This window comes from Cylas formicarius, unplaced genomic scaffold, assembly GCF_029955315.1.
Source record: "Cylas formicarius isolate icCylForm1 unplaced genomic scaffold, icCylForm1.1 PGA_scaffold_1__22_contigs__length_36826433, whole genome shotgun sequence".
NCBI lineage: Eukaryota > Metazoa > Arthropoda > Insecta > Coleoptera > Brentidae > Cylas > Cylas formicarius.
Window position 1 is genome coordinate 2,923,926 of NW_026844264.1, and position 18,568 is coordinate 2,942,493.

At 38.2% G+C, this 18,568-nt stretch overlaps 1 protein-coding gene across 3 annotated transcripts in view; it reads left to right on the forward strand.

Annotated features, from left to right (window-relative positions):
• Nucleotides 1-18,568, forward strand: part of LOC132696646 (uncharacterized) — a 68,980-nt gene that overhangs the window by 5,874 nt on the left and 44,538 nt on the right. The window lies entirely within an intron of this gene.

Genomic DNA, 18,568 nt, shown 5'->3' on the forward strand with positions numbered 1-18,568 from the left:
TATTGTATCATTATAAAAATTTATCAAGAGCATTATTTTTCCGTGTCCGGTTCTTCACTGTCGGTATCGTCAATCCGCAAACATCTTAATATTAATAAGAACCAATTTGGTACACATCATTGGGTAAACGATATTTGTCTCTATGTACCCTTATCGTGTGTCCTATGAAGTTGGCAACTGTTCCAAATTGGTTTCTGACATATCAAAATAGTTGTGTTAATGTTGCTAAGTGTTTGCGGAGTTTAGTTGCTGTGATAGCCATAGGATTTTGTGGCCCGCAGGCCTCGGCATACTTTTTTAGGACTTTGTAGCCACATATAGGCTCCATTGACCGGGGATTTCCAAACAGGACCAAATTTCTATCACAGGCATATTTTTTACGGTAAACCAACAAAACTGTTATGTATTCCTTTAACGTGAAATGAAACTCGACCACGACAATGCAACCGTTTACTCACGACTCCGTACAATACGCGGCCCGGCAGGTGACTGCCGTGGATCGCCCTAGGAAAACGTACCGCATCACGGTTTACAAAAAAACCTAAACTAAACTGCGATATAAAAAAACTCGCATATAGAACACCTTCCCCCTATAATAAACTGAAACTAACTTAACTCTAGTGGTGTTTATGTACACTTGCATTTAGATATGAGTGTCACGTTTACTTGGCGACTTGTAAACGATCTGGAGGGTTAATCTTACTACGTCTACGAAGTTTTCACTGGGTGAGATAATGTCTTCACTTTCTGAGTCCGATGTTTCGCTATCGCTAGACCTAACTGACGTTACAGTATTACTTGATCTGTTTCTTGTTACGTTGGAAGGTGGAGTCATCGAGGAGTTTTTTTTATTTGGGGCTGTCATGGAGTTTTCCTTGCTGGGGCAAGAATTGTCGTATACAATGATACTTTTTTAACTGACTTGAATGTCTTTTCCATGTGACTCCACCGACCAACTCAACCACGTAAGTTCTTCGGCCAAGTATATCTCGAACTACCCCTTGACACCACCTGCTTTTATCCGTGTTTGGACGGTAGTCCCGGGTCCATACCTTCTCCCCAATTGAAAACGACAGTTCCCCTTTCTTTTTGCGCTTAAGTTCTATTTTGTTTTGTTTTTCTTTTACAATATTTTCGGTCGAAGGTAAAATTAAATCAAATCTAGTGCGTAAAAAGCGACCAAAAAGTATTTTTGCTGGACATTCTTGGGCCGTAGTGTGCGGTGTATTGCGGTATTGAAAAAGAAAAGTATCTAAAATAAGTTGTAAATCGGTCACCCCATCCGCATATCCTTTGCGTAACGCTCTTTTTGCAATTTTGACGCCTGATCCGGCCAGCAGTTCGTTTCCGGATAATATGGAGCACCCGCTTTGTGAATGATCCCCAAACTTGCCAAAAAATTTTGGAATTCCTCGGACATAAAAGTCTGACCGTTATCGGTGGAAACTTCTTTTGGGAGACCAAAACGAGCAAATAGAGCTCTGAAGATTTTTATGGTTTGTGCAGAAGACATGTCTGAGACTATGAAACATTTTAGCCATTTTGAAGTGGCATCTTCAATTACTAAAAATGTTTTATTTAAAAATGGTCCGAAAAAGTCAGCGTGAACACGAGTCCATGGTTCTTTAGGAGTATCCCACATAATTAAAGAAGGTTTCGCGGAGTTTTCCGAATAAAGTGCACATGTTTTGCATGAACGCGCGATTTTCTCGATAGAATCGTCGATTTTTGGCCACCAAACATATGAACGCGCCAAGGCTTTCATTTTAACGATTCCGGTATGAGTTAAATGTAATTCCCCCAAAATACTGTCATAGAAGACTGGAGGCACAATTAGACGGTAACCCCACATTAAACAACCATGTTCTACAGAAATTTCATGTTTTTTAAGAAAATAAGGTTTAAAAACTGTAGAGGGCCAACCGTTTCGAACATAAAATAGAATTTTGCTCAAAACGACATCTTTTGAGGTTTGCTCTTTAATATTTTGGAAATTAACTGGGAATTTTGAATTTTCGATGTAATTTAAATATGAAATTTGATCTTGTTTCCCCGAGTCGAATAGTAACGGATTGCTGGCATGGTGAAACATATTTTTAGTGTTTCCCCTTAACCGAGATAGGAAATCAGAGTAGTTTTGTTTGGTATTGACATACTTAATTTCGAAACGGAATGAAGATAGAATGTATGCCCATCTTTGCAGGCGGTTGGCTGCAAAAACTGGCAACCCTTTTTTGTCGCCCAGTATTGCCAAAAGAGGTTTATGGTCTGTGTACAGTGTGAACTTGATGCCGTAAAGGTATTGGAAGAACTTTTTGACCTCGAATATTATTGCTAGAGCCTCTTTGTCGAATTGGGAATAGGCGAGTTCGTTTTTATTTAACAACCTTGAAGCGAACGCGATGGGTCGCTCAGTTCCGTCTGTGTAGGTATGACTAATTATTGCCCCTAGACCTATACTGCTGGCATCTACCAATAATTTGATTGGTAATTTTGGGTCAAAATGGGCCAGCACAGATGGAGATACTACATATCCTTGATTTTATCGAAGCTATTTTGGCAAGCCGGTGTCCATTCCCAAGGGATGTTTTTTTTAATAAACTGTATAAAGGATGGACGACGCGTTCGGTAAGAATTTAACATAATAATTGACGACCCCGAGAAATGGCTTAAGTTCTGTGATATTGGAAGGTACCTTGGTTTTGACCACTGCTTCGACCCTTTCATTGGTTTTGTGCAAGCCGAACCTATCAATTAAATGACCCATGTAAGTCAAGGATTCTTGCATGAAACTACATTTTTCTTTTTTTAATTGGAAGCCACATTCCGATAATTTTTGAAAGACTTGTTCTAATCGTTCCAAATGCTCAAGATCGTTTCTCCCTGTCACCAGAATGTCATCTAGGAATGATATAACGCCAGGAATATTAAATAATTGCTTCATGATTATTTGGAAGATGGAGGGCGCGCAGTGTATGCCGAAAGGCAATCCTTGATAAGAAAACAACCCCTTATGTGTGGAGATGGTAACCAACTCTTTGGACTGATCGTCGATCAAAATTTGCTGATACGCTTCTGAAAGGTCGATTTTTGAAAATTTCATTCCCCCCTCTAGTTGGCTAAATAAGTATTCAATTCTTGGAAGAGGAAACTGTTGAAATTCCAATTGGGGGTTCAAGGTCACCTTAAAATCGCCGCAGAGCCTTATACCGCCGTTTTTTTTTAATATTGGGACGATAGATGTTGCCCACTTTGAAAATTCTGTGGGCACTAGCACCTTGTTTTTGACTAGCCGGTCCAGTTCTTGCTCAATTTTCGGTTTTAATGCTATTGGAACCGGCCGAGGCTTAAAAAATTTTGGGGTGGCGTTTTCTTTTAATTTTAGCGTGACCTTGAACTTATTGAATGTACCTAGCGTACTGCTGAATATTGGTTCGAATTTTTTTAATAAATTTTGCAACTTGGCGTCCGAATTTACATATAATAAACTGGTATTGCTATCGACTGATTTACAAAGCCCGATATTTAGCATTTTCAGACCATTGCGACCTAATAAGGGTGGCCCGCCGTTCTTAATTACATATGTTTTTAGGTTGTAATTTTGACAATCATATGTTATTTTTAAGTTTACAAAACCCAAAGGTTGAAAAGATACACCGACATAATCTTTCAAACGCAAATCATTTACTGATTAACGGATATTTTTGAAAATGTTATACATTTTTTCCGAAATTGCCACGTGGGCGAAACCGGAGTCCACTTCAAAATTAAATTGCATTTTATCTATCTCTAATTTAATTAAAATGGGTTTTTCGTTACTTATTGAACTACTATGGAAATTTTCTGTTTTCTTATGAAACATATTTTGTACGGACGTCTGAGTGATGTTCGTGGGACCTTGCAAGGGTTTATCACTGATAATGAAGCACGGATCGTCGCTATCGTCCAAACCTTCGAGCGCGTTTTCTTTTAGAAAATTTTGATCCACCTTATTCTGCTTACAGAAGGGTGCTAAACGTCCTTTTACTCCGCATTTATGACAAAAACAATTGCGGTAGGCACACTCGGACGATTTGTGGTTGGAACGGCCACAAACTGAACAAGAATGGAAACTTGATGTTTTCGATCTTTGCTCCTTTTGGGGGGTCCTTGAATTTGACTTACCCCTGCTCCGACGAAAAATACCTGGTTTTTAATTGTTATAAAATAGCTCTTCTGGTTCTCTCTTGATTTGTGTGGATGTATCTTTCGACGCGCGTTTTTCGTGGTCAAAAAATGCAGATTCCTTTGACAATGCGATTTTTTCCATAAACTGGAAGGTGCACTTGCTACTTTGAGGATTTTGCTCAAATAAGCGGTCACTAAAACGCACATCATTTAAGCCAACCGTGAATATATCCCTCATTAATTGGTCGAGAGTGATAGAGGCATCAAACCCACAAAAACTTGCTAAATTTTTTACGCGAGCCGCCCAATCACACACTTTTTCACTTGGCCCCTTTTTTTTTGCTGTGTAAAATTTTAATCTTTCCGAAAAATACGAACGCACGTTAGAAAAATGTTTTAATAACATCTTGTCTAACTCTTCAAACTTCAGCTCCGGCGGTGTTTTCGGCACGCACAAATTTCGTAACAAAACGTAACATTCTTTGTTTAATGTGTTTAGAAGTGTTGCCCGTTTTTTATCCTCATTCGTTATCTCATTCGCGGCGAAAAACGGTTGAAGTCTCTCGGAAAAAAAAGCATAATCTGACTTTTCCGAGTCAAATGAACCGAGGTTCCCGAGAAAAGTCGACATTTTAAATAATATTTTGGTTCGAGTGCTGACTGCGCCACTGCTATGTATTCATTTAACGTGAAATGAAACTCGACCACGACAATGCAACCGTTTACTGACGACTCCGTACAATACGCGGCCCGGCAGGTGACTGCCGTGAATCGCCCTAGGAAAACGTACCGCATCACGGTTTACAAAAAAACCTAAACTAAACTGCGATATAAAAAAACTCGCATATAGAACAAAAACCTTGATGTGATCTGAATATCCACGCTCCCTTTTGCCCCTTACTACAATCCTTTGAAAGTTATTAAGTATTTTTTCAGTCAGCGAAACGACTTCTGAGAATTCCCCATAGTTATGATTAAACCTGGTGGTATTTGCGTATTCATGCGCGTCCAGTTTTAGCCTTTGCGTCTACGATTTAATAAAATAACACGTCAAAAAATTGTCTCCAAGAGAACCATATATTCTTTAGCGTCATCATCACTACCAAAATCTTTTATTCCACAGTTAGCTTTTAAAATCAAAAATGCTTTTAGCAATTTTAAGTCATTTGCAAGTGGTGCCAATTTAACACGGTTTCCATTTTTTAATATTAAGATCGTTGGCAGGAAATCTCAAACTGGCACTGGGATTCAACAACACCGGATGCTGACGCAGAGGAGGCAGATCTTATTTGTTTCCGTTTTAAAGCAAAAAAATGGCCATTTCAGCACATTGTTTCAAATAAGTGTCTATATTCATTGCGTAGGTGGGCGAATGAAATTTATCTTTCTTCATCGTATCGTATCCCGCATTTTTCTGGAGGCCACGTTAATGAAACGCTTTTCCCTATGCATTTTGATATACCTTTCGCCGTATGCACAAATAAGTGGTCCTTCTTTGCTACCAGTGAAATTTCGTCAGCTTTAATTCTGGGAAAAATAATGTTTTTGAGATTTTGGTCTGTTCTTAAATTAGCCACGAATATATTTATATAGCTGCTCGGTGATTTTTGACTTCCGAATTAATGCATCTAACTCTATGCTTCCATAGCAATTTTGCAGAGAAAAAACCGAGGCTGTTATCGCATTTAAGAAGTTCCTTAGCTGAACGTAAATTTTGCACAGGTTTATAAGAAACGTTACTATTTACAAAGTTTCCTTTCGTTCTTAAGAGGTGCAATATCCAGCTACGTTCTTTACCACCAGGCTTATTAGACAAAATTTTCTGGACATCTGCTTCGGATTAATAAGAGTAAATTAGATTAGTAAAAGCAAAAATCCATCTTCTTTTTTCCTCGCGAGCTTTACCATCCTGTTTATAAATTCCAAAACAATTGAATTTTTTTTTGGTCGCTAAAACCACTTGTGACGGTTTCATATTTCAATGGTAAAATTTAGCATTTTTAAAGTAAAAGTACTGGCCCATTTCCAAGTAATGTGTTTATTTTGTTTGGATCTAGTAATAACTTTCTTAATATTAATTTTTTAAGTAGCTTATAGAATTAATTGTGTTGTCCATTTCCTTCACTTTTTGCTATTTGACGAGGGTTTCTTAACATTCAAAAATTCTTGTTTATTAGGTTCATATAGGTTTTGCGATTTTAACACACTATACAACCACTCGTTGTTTTGTAGATTCGGTTTCCTTAGTTTAGGACTTGTACTCCCAGGCCGATTGTGTTGCCGAATCATAAATGCAGGGGTAATGTGCGTGGCCTCTTGTTCGCTTGGTTTTCTCTTAGGTGACACCGGTTTACTGCGACATACTAATGCTGAGTATTAGTTCCGCATTAAAAAAAGTCGTAACAATTACCATCCGTCACACTATGAGTAGATGTGCGTTCAAGAATAAATTTTCTCATTTTTACATGTAAATTCCCATAAGAAAATTTAAGTTTCATACTAGCGAAAATTGGTCCGGTCCAGTTTATTAGATCCACCACTCCTCTTAGCACCAACTTACCTACCCTCACCCTCTCCCTCAACTCTCACGAATTGCACAAAATCTTACCTTCTTCAGGAACCCTGGGAATTTTCAAATTTTTATTTCTCTTCTCGCAATCCTTGACGTGTTGTTCTCGGAATGAAAATTATGCAAGCAGCGCTCACAAAAACATTTTTTACCATCATGTTTCCACATTTGAGATCCAAGAAGCCGAAACATACTTTTGATCCATACATACTGGTACGTAACGGGCGTAAAATCGATGGAGTGTTTTTCGATAAAATACCGACTTTGTACGTGTAGGTTAACGTGTTTGATTTTTTATCTTTGGTCAGATAAGCACTAACAACTTGGAATCTATTTGATGATTTTTCCCGCAGCGATACATACCGATACATTCAAATCTGTGAATTTGCCGCAATATCATTGGAAACTGGAAGCCTTTAAAATTTAAAACAGACTGGGCAGGGGAATAGGACGAAATCCTTTTAGCGAATTCTGATGGAGCAGGAAACAGAATTTTGCACATTAATACAGACGTGCTTTCTGGCTATGGACTCCGGTAACTTCAGGTAACTTCCGGCGCGAAATGGATTTAACGTATTGATATTAACCAAATTTAGGATTTTCTTCAAAGCCCATCCGGAATAATTTTCTTGGAACTCCTCCAATTGGGTTTTAATTGGCAATACAACATTTCTATCAAACCATTGTTTCTTGTTGTCTTGTTGTCTTCATTCTTGGATTTTTATGTGTCTCATTGCTTAAAAAAAGTAAGTGTCAAGTACTACTAGTGAGATTTGGAACAGTTTGTGAGTGAGACACTTATTCCTTGCAGAAAAAAATGTTCGCCCGCGAATACTGAAAAAGACCACTTCGCGAGGCATTGTGGCGCAGCATTGTGACGTTTGCTTCAGGCTCGCGTGACGCACACCTACAAACGGTTTGTTTTCCGCACGTTATCACACAAAAATGACACAACGGGATTTGTATACTGTCCCGGTTGTGGAGAACGCTTGGAGAATTTTCAGTTTTCATCGCTAACGAATACAGCAGGTGAACGCTCCACATGGTGGAGCGAAACATATATAACACTCGATATTCATCTATGGAATCTCAAGTACAGTAGCCAAGGACAATTGAAAGACATGTTCCAGCCTCCTGACTATGAGTTCGCTCTGTGAGATGAAATACGTCAGCCTACGCAAGATAGCCAAGAGCACCTTTCTACCTATATAGTGGCAACCTTTTTAGGAAATTCCATAGGATCAGACGAGTTTGCAGATTATTAGAAGGAATTTACTACCCTATATCCAAACTCGATAACGATATAACTTCCGCTCAGGAGCTGCTTAGACTTAGTCGCTTGGTTGAAACCGAAGCCCGCGTGCAGAAATTTGTCCCACGTCCCACCAATACCCGACATCTGCTCACACCCGAGTTGGGATGTCACAGACCGACTGGAAATTTAATTTTCGCAGTTACGATGGACGTGAGGCACCAGATAGTTTAGATGGCGTCGGCAAATCAAAACCAACCTTATTGTTGGAACTGTTGCGAGAAGGGTCAGCGTTTCAGACAATGCAATAAGCCACGGCGTTGGTTTTGCTATCAGTGTGGGAAAGCTGACGCGTATGTAAAAAACTGTCTTATGTATTCAAAGAACGTGAAAGCGGGGAGGCTGTAGGCCAAACGCTCGTGGCGCAAGCGATGTCATCTATGGTCAGTGCGTTACATTCGCCTAAAGTCTACGAAACACTCTAGATTTTGGTCGCGATCAGTATCGTGGCCAAAATAAATAAAAAATAAAAGTTCAGATTTTCACGAAATTGTATATTACATGACAATTATTTCGACAACACCGTGTCTTTATCAAACGTCTTATGTAAAAATATATAATTTCGTGAAAATATGAACTTTTAGTTCTTATTTGTTTTGATAAATGGATTTTCATCAAGTAAAAGCCACCTCAGTTCAAGTATCGCGGACCTTTTCAGTTCAATAAGTCGAGCGTACGGACGTGTACCGTATACGCTGATAATTTCATAGAGAACAGTAAAGTGATCGTATGTAAATACTGTGAAAAATATTTTTATACAGTCTGTGCTAAATTAAAAGATATTATTGGTAAAAATTTTAATGGATGCAAGAACTTGTTTTGGTTTTGTGATAACTGCTGCGATGCTGTGATATCAAGCACAAACTGCTACCTAATAGTCACTATCTGTGCCTTCACAACTCTGTAAAATAGCAGTACAAAGGAAAGTCCTAGTGAAGTGTTATTGGGGTACCACCCCAGAGCTATGAAAGATTCATTTTTAAGTAACGTGGTAACAGACGTAGCAAACGATTCTAATAAAGACTTTCTAGAGACCAGAAACGAAACTGGTGAACGAATACGACGTGCTCAAGAGAAGCAGAAAGCATATTACGATGCAAAACGTAAGAAAAGTCATGTTTACGGCATAGGGGATCTTGTTCTGATACGCAGAACAAACGTAGCCAACGATGGCAAAAGGAAAAAGCTGATACCAAAATTAGGTGGACCCTATGTAGTACTTGAGCATGACAGATACGTGGTAGAAGACCTACCGAGTTCACGATGTGTACGTAAAACGTACCAGGATATTTGGTCAGCTGACAAAATGAAAATATTCACGGCGGCTTACTAAAGTAGTAGTAACACCGAATCGGAGAACGAGGTTGTTGTCGACGCTTTTGTTTTCTTTATATTAATTTCCTCTAAACCTAGAGGCGGCGATCTTAAGTGACTGGTCAACAATTGAGATACGTCACTTCTGCTAAAAGCATAGTGTTCGTCCAGTTACTAATGACGTTTTACATGTACAGGAATAACGCCCAAAACATCCAAGGATGTTATGGTATTTCCGAGACGGAAATTAGATAGCATGGCCGAATGTAACAGTATCAACTACGCCGCTAGAAATATTTAAGACGGACAATACAACGGCCGGCGGTGATGCCACCCAAGGCACCGCTTGAGGGTACGAGTTTGTTTACACAGGTGCTGCCAATTACCGACGAGCTTGCTTGAAGAATATTTGGATTTTTACAATGGGTGGTCATTCTGTTTCTGTACGTAGACCATGCGATACGTTTTCCTGTCCGAGTTTTCAATAAATATACGTTCGATAAGAAGACTACGATTATTTCATTCTTAACAAAAAGGCAGCTAAAAACGTGCTGTCGAATGAATACGATATTAAAATTCCGAGCCCAAAAAAATCGAAAGTAGTTTTTGTTGGTATACCTGACGAGTACTTGAATGACATCGATGTGTTTGTAAACAAAATAAAAAGTATCAGTGACCTTTTAACTGATATTTCATTTAACTATAACTAAAATTTAAACTATCAAAAATAACCGTTTTAATGTTATTGTGGAAACATCAGCTGATGCATTTAATTGCCCCGTAAATGAGTTTTTGAACATTTTAAGATGTTTCAAATGTTTGAGATTGGACCACATAGCCATCAACTGACATCAAGAAAACACAACATGCTATTAATGCAGCGAAAACCACAAGAATGAGCACAGTTGTCTTAATTGGAAGTATATGAATACTGTTTTGAATATCCGAAATATTGCGTATGATGACGTAATTTTCGATCGCAATTGTACAGCATACAAAAAACAAGTTGAGAAGATGAGGTCAAGAATTAAGTACAAATTAACAAGAACGCGAGAGTTATGTTTGTCAATTAATATCTAAGGGTTTAACAATAAGTGAATAGAATCGGCTTGTTATGTGCCTTAATGAGACCCAAGTAACTGAAGACTTTTAAATTAATGAACTTGAGATTTCTGGATACAGACATTTCGTGCGTCATACTCACAGTGTACATGCGGAAAATATTGCTTCTCTCGGTAACTATTGGGCTCTTTTTGTAAAAATTAGAATAGGAAGCGAAAATGTTGTTGTGGGTTCAATTTACAGATCGCCTAATGGCAATATTGACCTTTTCTTTACTTTCTTTGGGGAGATTCTTGAGGAGGACTTTGTCGTTGTTAATAAAACGTTAATAGTTGGGGATTTTAACATCAGTTTAGATTATAATAATCCAAATAAAAATAAATGATATGATACTTGATATTTCAGTCACAAAGCATACTAAGTTGCAGACCGATTGGCGTAATTATCAGACCAAAAGGAATACATTTGTGAGGGTCTTAAGAAGTGAGAAGTTGAAATATTATAAAAAAAGTATTGATCGGTTTAAGGGAAACAGCAAGAAATTGTGGCGAACGTTAAGGAATTAATAAGCAGCAAACGCAGAAATGCAGGCAACTTTGACATTCTTTAATTTAAAGATGATTTGGGTAATTCATAACATAATTTTAACAATTTCACTGCAAAAAGCATTCTTCACATTGCTGCAAGTATTGCGAATCTTGAGGAAATCGGTGTAGAAAATGTTAAGGTGTTCACACGCTTTCAAACGCTGAATATAAATGAACTAAGAAGTATAAGAAGTAACAGCTAGTTAAATAACACGACCGACGGAACGTACTCCGTAATCGTTGATTCGGCGTCTATTTAGCAGGTCTAGGGATATTTCTCCTCCTCAGATTCTACAACATCCTCGTTGATGATCCTTTCTAGGGTTTTGACAGGGATGACTTCTAGGACTCTATGTTTTGTCCAATGGTAGAGCATGATGCTGAAACTAGTCAGGAGAACTATACAGAATAGTGATAAAATTAAACAGTTGGTTTTGGTGAACCAATCCTTCGATTTTCATCGACTCTATAAGGTCCTCTTGAATAAGGGTTGGATCCTCTAAATGTTTCATTTGTAGATTTATGGTGAAGTTGCTTGGTTGAAGATTCGTCGTTTCTGGATACTGAATGGATATACTATTTACACCCAAGGAATTCTTGTGGTTGTCGATGATAACGTCGCATTGGCTCTAGATCAGGGAGCAATCTTGAAGACGTTCTTTTTGGAACTGGAGGCAGTCTTCGTATACTAGTTCCGACGTCTTTGCACAGAGCAGTAGAGAATTTTTAAATGTGATAGTATGCACACGAAAGTTGTTTTGTACAGTAGCATACTGACATTCCAGTGGAAGATCACAACTATTTAACTGATTCGAACACAATCATCTTGAATGAACTATTTCGCAATGTTTATACCACAGGGTATTACAATAATATTTACTAGGGCTAACCAACATTTTCAAATCGTTGTTGGGTATTGGATACACAATTTGTAAGTCGCAAACATTTCTTTCGAAAATAGGTATTTTAATTGCGAGAATTGCCATTTCACTCGTAATTACCAAACCGGTTTTACAAATTATCGTTAATTCGGAAATATGATAAATAGGGTATTTTTATCGTAATCAGAGCTAAATATTTCCAGATCTAAGGTTTGTAAGTGCACAAATGAAAATACTCTCAGCAGATTTGCTAAAAATTGATTAAGGTTATTTATTTGCACGTGTTGATCTTGCAAAAGTATAACTGTATTAATTTGTTCATTCGCTTTAAGAACTTCGGACCTAAGAATGTTGGTTTTTTGATTTATAGGTACTACATATCGTTTGAACTTATATATATAGGGGTTTTCACTTAAAACTCCGCACGCCAATAACTCCAAAACGAAAAGAAATATTTAATTTATGTAAAAAGTAGTCAAAGTGTGGGGTCAAGTAGATATTTCCTAAAGTTTAAAAAATTCGACGCCTGCAAAGAGCTGGGCGTCGCGACGGGTCGAAAAATTATTCGATTGCAGAGACTTTGGAAATACGCGCATACAAAACTACATACATATTATATAAAAACTTTTTTGTTATTTACTCAAACTTATTTACGTTACCCGTTTCTAAGTTATACCGATTTAAAGTAAACATTTCTTGATTAATAAAAAATGTGATTAACGCTTATTTTTACAAGTATGCCATGAATGTTAGTTATTATGGCAACCATTGTTGTTGCAGTTGTTTTAAGTGCAATTACAAACAATAGATTTCAACTATTTTAGTATGATTTTATTTATTATTTTTTATCGATTTAGTTCTGATAACATGATAAATGAAAAAACAGTAAAATACCTACAAGTTAATAACCAAAATTATTATTGTAATTAACTACATAATAAGACATTTCAAAAATTTTGTTCAAAATTATGTCTATCTGCTCGAACACAACTATTAAAAACTCTTAACAGATGAGCTTGGGTCACTTGTAGGAGAGTCCTTGTGATAGCGGCACACGCTGCACTAATTTTGTTAATGAGATCAGCCATATCTTCGATAGGTTTTTTAGGTAGCCCCAAAGAAAATAATCTGGTGGTGTAATGTCCGGGGACCTCGCCGGACACCTTACCGGTCCATTAGTACCAAACCATCTATTGGGATATTCTCGGTTCAAATACCTCGTTACTATTTGGGCATTATGTGCAGGCGCTCCATCCTGCTGTAGCCACATATTCATTCTAGTGTCAAGAGGCACTTCTTCTAATAGTTCCGGAAGTGTAGTTTGAAGAAATCTTAAATAGCGATCTGCATTTAAAGTTCCTTCGTAAAAGTAATGTCCAATAAGGAATCCATTTAATATGCCGCACCAAACATTGATACTAAAAATTCGTTGGTTACCTCTTTCTGTAATCCAACGAGGATGGTTTTCGGACCAAAAACGACAGTTGTGTCTATTAACGATTCCATTATTTTGAAATCGACTTTCGTCGCTCCATAAAATTTTCGAGAGAAAATTTGCATCTTGGCTATACAAATCGGACAATGTCGCTAAGAAATACATTCTTCTAGCATAATCGCCTGGTTCTAGTTTATGAACTAGTTTACTTTTGTACGGGTGAAAAGAGTTTCTATATAGAATTCTCCACGAAGAACTTATGGTAACACCGGTATTTTCTTTTAGCTCTGATGGGGATATCTTGGGGTTATTATCAACCTGCTGAATTACAGCAGCAGTATTTTCATCATTTGTAGCCGTCCTGTTCCTATTTCTTTTAGGTTTTATGAAGCTGCCATATTCTCTTAAGTTTTTACATAAACTTGAAAAGGTTTTTGCATCGGGGACTCTTCTATGCGGATAACGCCGTGCGTAAACTCTTTTTGCTTCTCTACAATTGCATCTGCATTCTCCAAACACCAGTAACATGTCTACTTTTTCCTCATTGCTAAATTGCACCATTTTCACATAATAATTCTTAGTTTTTTTTAAACCGAACAAATTTGGTTAGTTTTGGTTAGTTTGCGGGGGAGCGGTGCATTTGCCCTGGTTGTGTCCGAACAACTGACAGTTGTGACACTGGGTAATTTGGTTTCTTTGTTTGAGCGATTCGATTTTTACGCTCAATCGGGCGATGTGTTTTCCCTGGTAAATGGTTTTGTCTTCCTTTTGGAGGACTACCATTACCATTGCCATTGGGATCCTTTTAGTCTCCCCCATTTTTGTTATTCTGACTACTTTCGATGGTTTGTATCCCATCGATTTTAGTTCTTCGGTAATCTCTTCCACGTTCATTTTTTCGGGGAGTCCTTTAATGACGATATGAAGGTTCCTTTCCTCCTTCAGTTGGAAGGTGTGGTACGGTACCTTCTTGTTGTCAAAGTATTTCGTTATTCCTCTGAATTCGTTCACTCCGGCCGGGATTATTTTGATACCCTCCGCTGTGTTGCGGGCGGAGGTGTACCTTAAGTTGTTTGCTTTTAGGGAGCTCGAGAGAGCTATCCAATTAGCTGTTTCCCGGATGAAAATCGGGGGGACGTGTTCCTTTTTTGGCTCGGCGGTTGTAGTTTTCTTTTCCGCCCCGGCCACTGTCCACTTTTCCTCCGTGGAAGCGGGCGCGTTGGTCGTAGTTGCTTGGGTCGGGCGTACCTGCTCTGCTACCTGCGTCGGGGTACGTGACCGTGAGGTCGTGGCTGCGGCGGGTGCAGGTGCGGGTGCGCTCGGGAGTGTCGGCGTGGGTCGGTGTGGCACGGTCACCTTGGGCTGGCAGGGCGTGGTCCGGCGGCGGGCTTCTTTTTGGCAGGGCTAGGAAATCTTTATCGTAGGAATTCTTTCTTTTCCTCCTTTTCTCTGACTCCGCATCCGACACCTCCATGCCGGATTCAGAACCGGAGCGGTTGCCTAAAGCAGATGAATCGGGATTAGACTTACTTGACAGTTTTTCTAACACCTTATCTAAGGTGGTCTGTAGTCGGGCGTAGTTCTCCCGTTGCAACTTTAGCTCAGTTGCCATGTCGTCAAGTCTCTTTAGTAGCTGTTTGTTTTCAGCTACTAAAGCGACATTATGTGCGGCCACTTCGTCATATGAAGGGCCATTGTCGGTGTTGCTGTTGTCCATCATTAACTCGGCTTCGGAGGTTGACGCACATTCGGATTCCACCTCCGATACCGGCTTTATGGGCCTCGGCAGCGTTCATGGTTCCGTTGTACTAGTAATCCTTGGCGGGGTCGTATGGTATACCGCTAATGCGGGCGTAGTTCGCGTTAAAACACACTATCGTGCAGCGATTTTACTCTCAGAAACACGAAAGCTCTTAACGGAGGCTCCTTAAAAACAGTAAATCACAATAATCACAACAGCTAGTGGCGGGTAGACTCCTCCCGTTGCCGGTGCGATACTTTTTTGACGACGACTACTAGGGTGCCGAGAAATGCGGGCCGGCGTAAATACAAACGAAGTACGCAAAAAAAAAACCGACCCGGCATAATTATTCGAAGGACGATATTAGGGTCGTTGTGCAGATCGCAGATAGCGGGGCGCGCGAAAAAGATAAATTATTTTCTCTTATCAAGTCATATGGCGAGATATTTTCGGAATGCAAAGGAGAAGTCTCCTTGTATTATCTTGAAATTGAAATCTTAGATGATAGCCAGTTGATGAATATCGATTTATCAAAATAAATAAGAACTAAAAGTTCAGATTTTCACGAAATTATATATTTTGATATGACAATTGTTTCGACAACACCGTGTCTTCATCATTGTTAATTATTTAGGATTATTATTATTATTATATTGATTATTGTGAAAACGAAATTCTAATTTCTGAAACCTTTTTAAAGCAATGAAAGCCTAAAATCTCGGCTTAGTTTTCGGAAAATGGTAATCGCACTACGAATCGACCAGTTTCTTTCCGTGGTAGTCTGAAAATAATTTTCACAAAATTGAGATTTGCGTAATAAGATTTGTTTCTGTGGTAATTCTTCAATTTGCCAAAATTTGCTAAGCTTTTCATTTAACTCGTTTGAAATGTGACTATTTAAATTACACATTGTTTTTTGTGTTTGGTTATTTAGGATTTAAATACCTCTCCTTTATTGAAATTCTCACAACATTAATTAAGGTTTTATGGTCATTTTTTGGTATATATAGTAGCAGGTAGTTTGTAAACATTACATTTGATAAAGACACGGTGTTGTCGAAACAATTGTCATGTCAACATATATAATTTCGTGAAAATCTGAACTTTTAGTTCTTATTTATTTCGGTATATTTCCTGGAAGGAAATATTACGGAACGGCATAATAAAGAAGTTCGACGCATTTTGCATTCGGATTGCTACGATGGGCACACAAAATGATCTATTAGCGAAACTACAGGATATGCGCCGGTATATCTGCGGTTTGGTAAAAGCCCGACACATCCTATAGATAAATTTTTAAATTACGCGGACGAAATATATCAGCATGAGTTATGTAGTTAGAAATCCTCATATCAGCTTTCACCATCACTTATCGATACATTAGCGTACAAACAAACATACTTTCTAATGACATATTTATTAGCTTTAGATGACCTATTTTTGTATAAAAGCGCTCCACGCTTTACCCTGCTCAGCATTAGTGTTACTGAAGTACTTGTGTTAAGACGTAATTGTAAACCTAATCTCAATAAACGCTTTTTAAAAACCAACTGTCACGACTAAAAAACGTAGCTCATGCACCATTGGAACGGGTCTGGGTGCTAATATATGAGCGACTTGTCGGTAGATCCGAAAAACGTGCGTTAAAAACTAATGTCGGATTGAAGCCTACCACTTTCCAAATTGGACAGAAGGTGTTAATTAAATCTCGTGTTCAATCTTCCGTTTTAGATAAACTAAGCAAAAAATTTCTCTTGCTATACGAGGGTCCTTTTATAATATCCCGACACGCTGGACCAAATTCCTATCAAACAAGCAAGGTTTTTTCCAAACAAAATGTAACAAATATCAAGGTATATCCGGAACTTCCTACCGGACAAGATGTATATTAGTATTAGGATAGGATAGCATTTTATTTATTGATTTTTTTAGCGAAAAAAAAAGTTTAATTTTTAATCGGGATCATTGCTAGTGCGTTTTGTACTATTGATTTCTATTGAGAACCATCTTAATTTGGACTTTTCCCGAATCCCTGCGTGGTATTAGGGTTATGTGATGGTTTAAAAATTGGTCGGAGTGTACTGTGTGGTGGTGATGTGCGGAGCGCCCTCTATTGTCAATTGTCGGAGACGAAGTCGGCGAAGGAGCGCGGAGTGGGCAAATCCTTTCTAGGGGACGAACTGTGTTGACGTGCTATTTGATTGTTTTGTTCGATTTCGATATGCTGAACCAGAGTCGGTACGACCGGTCCATGCAATTTGTACTTTTCTGTTTTTCACGTGTAGTAATACACTCCGTTAGTATAGTATAGTGTTTGTATTGTTTTAGGCGGTTCTGAAGCCGGTGTGCTTCAGTAGAAACACATCACAGTCTGGACGTGTTTCAGGATTTTTTTTTGGTGTTTTGAGATTGTTTTCGATAAGAGGTTTTATAAATATGTTCAAAAAATGGTAATAATTCTTTTTTTCGACTTTCATTGTATTGTTCAAAGAACGTCAAATCATTGTTTATATTAGGTTCATTAAAATAGGGGCCATAAAGTATAGAATTGTGGAGTGAATTTCGATATTAAAAAGTTGATAAAATTTCTTGAAGAGATTATTTTGAAATTCTTTGGTTACGTCTGCCATGTAAGAATTTAATAGGAGAAGTTTTACTGAAGCGCTTAAATTTGCGGAGACTATTCTTTCGAATTTGGCTTTAAGTTCGTGATTCAGAATAAAAATAGGTTTTATTATTTCTTTTATTAGTTTCTGGATGTGCTCAATCCTGTCCTCTTTTGATTGACGTTAAGTTCTGTACCAGAAAGTGCGTCGGCAACGACGTTATCCTTACCTTTTTTGTATTTAATTTCGAAGTTGAACTCCTCTAGTTTTAATTTCCATCTTATTAACCTAGCCTTAGGTTCCCTAATTTTCGATAGCCATACCAAGGTTTTATGATCGTTTTCTATCAGAAATTTTGAGCCATAGATATAGCAACGAAAATGTTAAGTGGATTCGACAATAGCGAGAAGTTCTTTTTTCGTGGTACTATAATTTTTCTCGGCGGAGTTTAGAGTGCGAGAGTAGTAAGCTATGGGACGGTCATTTTGGGATAAGACGCTGCCCATGGCGATATTGGAGGCATCAGTCGATAATTTGAAGGGTTTTGATTTTTCTAAAGGCGATAGGTGATCAAGCCTTAATTGATTTTCAGGGTTGAATTTCGAGGGGCGATCGAACGGGGGATTTAATAGTTCGAATTGGTCCTGAGCAATGGCCCTAACTCTTTGGTGGAAATCAATTGAAACGTTTGGTACCGGGGCTGGAATTTTAAAAAATCCGTCATTTATTTCGATCAAAGAGTCGGGAACTACGTATTCATTAATACGAAACGAAGGGAGAAGAGTAGTTCCATTTTCGAAATTAATTGGGATTAGTAAAGATTTACTATTAAAATTGTTGATTGGTTGATGCAGTGGTTCGTTATAGGCAAGAGAAAATGAAATTTCAATATTT